The sequence below is a fragment of the Penaeus monodon genome, chromosome 10, assembly GCF_015228065.2.
Source record: "Penaeus monodon isolate SGIC_2016 chromosome 10, NSTDA_Pmon_1, whole genome shotgun sequence".
Lineage (NCBI taxonomy): Eukaryota > Metazoa > Arthropoda > Malacostraca > Decapoda > Penaeidae > Penaeus > Penaeus monodon.
The window spans coordinates 47,130,817-47,133,316 of NC_051395.1; the positions used below are offsets into that span (position 1 = coordinate 47,130,817).

At 44.1% G+C, this 2,500-nt stretch overlaps 1 protein-coding gene across 2 annotated transcripts in view; it reads left to right on the forward strand.

The window, feature by feature from the left end:
• The window catches only part of LOC119578093 (protein amalgam-like), a 130,972-nt gene that overhangs the window by 14,017 nt on the left and 114,455 nt on the right, over positions 1-2,500 (forward strand). For both annotated transcript variants that reach the window (XM_037925822.1, XM_037925825.1), the window contains exon 2: positions 2,410-2,500. This exon is cut by the window's right edge and continues 248 nt beyond it. The gene's annotated coding sequence lies outside the window, so the exon portion shown is untranslated. The remainder of the gene's footprint in view (positions 1-2,409) is intronic.

Below are 2,500 nucleotides of genomic sequence, written 5' to 3' on the forward strand. Positions count from 1 at the left end.
TTTTCTTGGTGTATCCTATATAAAAAGGATTATATATTTTTTTTGGCCAAATTATCGAAAAATTTTAACCCATTTAAGTTATATATTCCTATTTTGTATTTTAATCTTTTTTTTAGAGTTCTAAGTAGTAATTTTACAATGATCGCACAGACATGCATATAATATTTTCGTCTCTGTTAGTAGAAGTTCTGTAGCAGAAACTCTCCACACTAACTTTTGGTTCCTCTCTACCCAAAACCAAAAAAAGAGAAAAAATCATTTTTCTTTTATCTAACTTTCTCTTTCAAATATCTATCTATCTATCTATCTATCTATCTATCTATCTATATCTATCTATCTATCTATCTATCTATCTATCTATCTATCTATATATATATATATATATATATATATATATATATATATATATATATGTGTGTGTGGTGTGTGTGTGTGTGTGTGTGTGTGTGTGTGTGTGTGTGTGTGTGTGCGTGTGTGTGTGTGTGTGTGTATGTGTATGTATATTTTCATATAAATATATATTTTCTTCATTCTTTCTTTCAATTATCTATTTTCCTCTCTCTCTATCTTCCTTCCATTTTTTCATCTACCTACCTTCCTTTCTTTCTCTCATCCTTCCCTTCCTATCTCTCCTCTCCTTTTATTGTCTCGCTCTACCGTTTCGTTCTCCCTGACAATCGACGGCCGGTCGACAGGTCCGTTTCAGCGCTCGCTTGCATTGCCCATCTCCATCAATAACTGCAACCTATAATGAAAGACCTTAATGGGAATTTAGCCTCGTGCAGGATCATTATCACGTGTTCAGAGGCATGAATCTAGCGTCCTCTCTCCCCTCAGGAAAGTTAGGGAGCGGTGGTTCGTAGCCTCGAGTCTATGTCGGCCCGGTCGTTTATGAGGGGGCGGGAGGGGGGAGAGGGAGGAGGAGGGAAGAGGGTGGTGGGAGGGAGGGAAGAAGGGAGAGGGGGAGGAGGGTGGGAAGGGAGGAGGAGAGGAGGGTGGGAAGAGAGGAGAGGGAGGGTGGGAGGAGAGAGGGGGAGTAGGGTGGGAGGAGAGAAGGAGGGAGGAGTAGAGAGGGAGGAGGAGAGAGAGGGTTGAGGAGGAAGGGTGGGAGGTGAAAGGAGGGAAGAAGACGAAGGAGGAGAGAAGAGAGATAGAGAGAGAGGTGGGGAGAGAGGAGAGAGGTGGAGGAGGGTGAGAAGGAAGCGGAGGGAGAGTGAAGGAAGGTGGGAGGGGAGTGAGAAGAGGGGAGAGGAGAGGGGAAGAGCGACTGAATGAAGAATCGAAAGAGGAGAAGAGAGCAGCGGATGGGAGAGGAAAGGTAGGGGGATGAGGAGAGAGAGAGAAAGGGAGGGAGAGAGGGAAGAGGAGGGGAAGGCGAGAAAAGAGCAAGAGGAGGGAAGGAAAAGGAGTGAGAGGAGAGCAGTGAGAGGAAATGAGGGAGGGGAGAGAAGAGGTAGATGAGGGGAAAGAGAGAGGTCATACTCTCCAAGGGGGAAGGTGTGTAACAGGGTCATTTGTACATAGGGAGAGGGCTTGCTGTGAGAATATATTGTGGACCCGCATATTCTGGCTGTTTCTCGCGCCTTCGCCTTGTACATTTTTTCTCTTTGTTTGTATACCCTGATCGCTCCTTTCTCTCTCTTTCGCTTTATTTGTCTGTCTGTCTATTTGCCTTTCTATCTGTCTTTCTATCTATTTTCTCTTTCTCTCTGTCTGTCTGTCTCTCTCTCTCTCTCTCTCTCTCTCTCTCTCTCTCTCTCTCTCTCTCTCTCTCTCTCTCTTCTCTCTCTCTCTCTGTCTCTCCTTCCCTCACTCTCTCCTTCCCTCCCTCCCTCCCTCCCACCCTCCCTCCCTCCCTTCCCCCTTCCATCCCTCCCTTCCCTCCCTCCCTCCCTCCCTACCCTCCCACATTCCCTCCCACCCTCCCACCCCTCATCCCAACACACACACAAAAAAAACTTTTGTTTACCCTCTAGAATATTACAAAGGCCAACGCTATCGGCCTACCTAGCCCTTCGACAGGTCTTGGAATATTGGCACCGGTATTATCCCGTAGTAAAATTTGAATATGAAGGCAAAGAGTGATCAAAGGGCCTTTGTCTATAATGGAGTTGGTCCCAAAGAGCTGCTAGCTGCTACTAGAATTTTTTTTTAACCACCAGCGCGATGCATTATGCTAGTTTGATTAATACAAAGGAGGGAGAAAGCTGTTAAAAGCGATAAACCCGAGGGAGAGTTTGGTCCGATAGAAGGGAGAACTAGATTGCCAGAAGAGACAGATAGCTTATTCATCTTGTGAGTTAGCCATCCTCTTCAAAAAAAAAGAAAGAAAGATGGAAAAAATTATCTTATAAAAAGATCCATTTTTTTGTTTGTTTGTTAATAATCCGTATCATCCAATGATATCAGCAAATATCAGTAAACTACAAAATAAACAATTAAGACACACCCAAAAGTGAAAAAGAAAGACCAATAAAGGCACGAAGAACAAATTCGACAA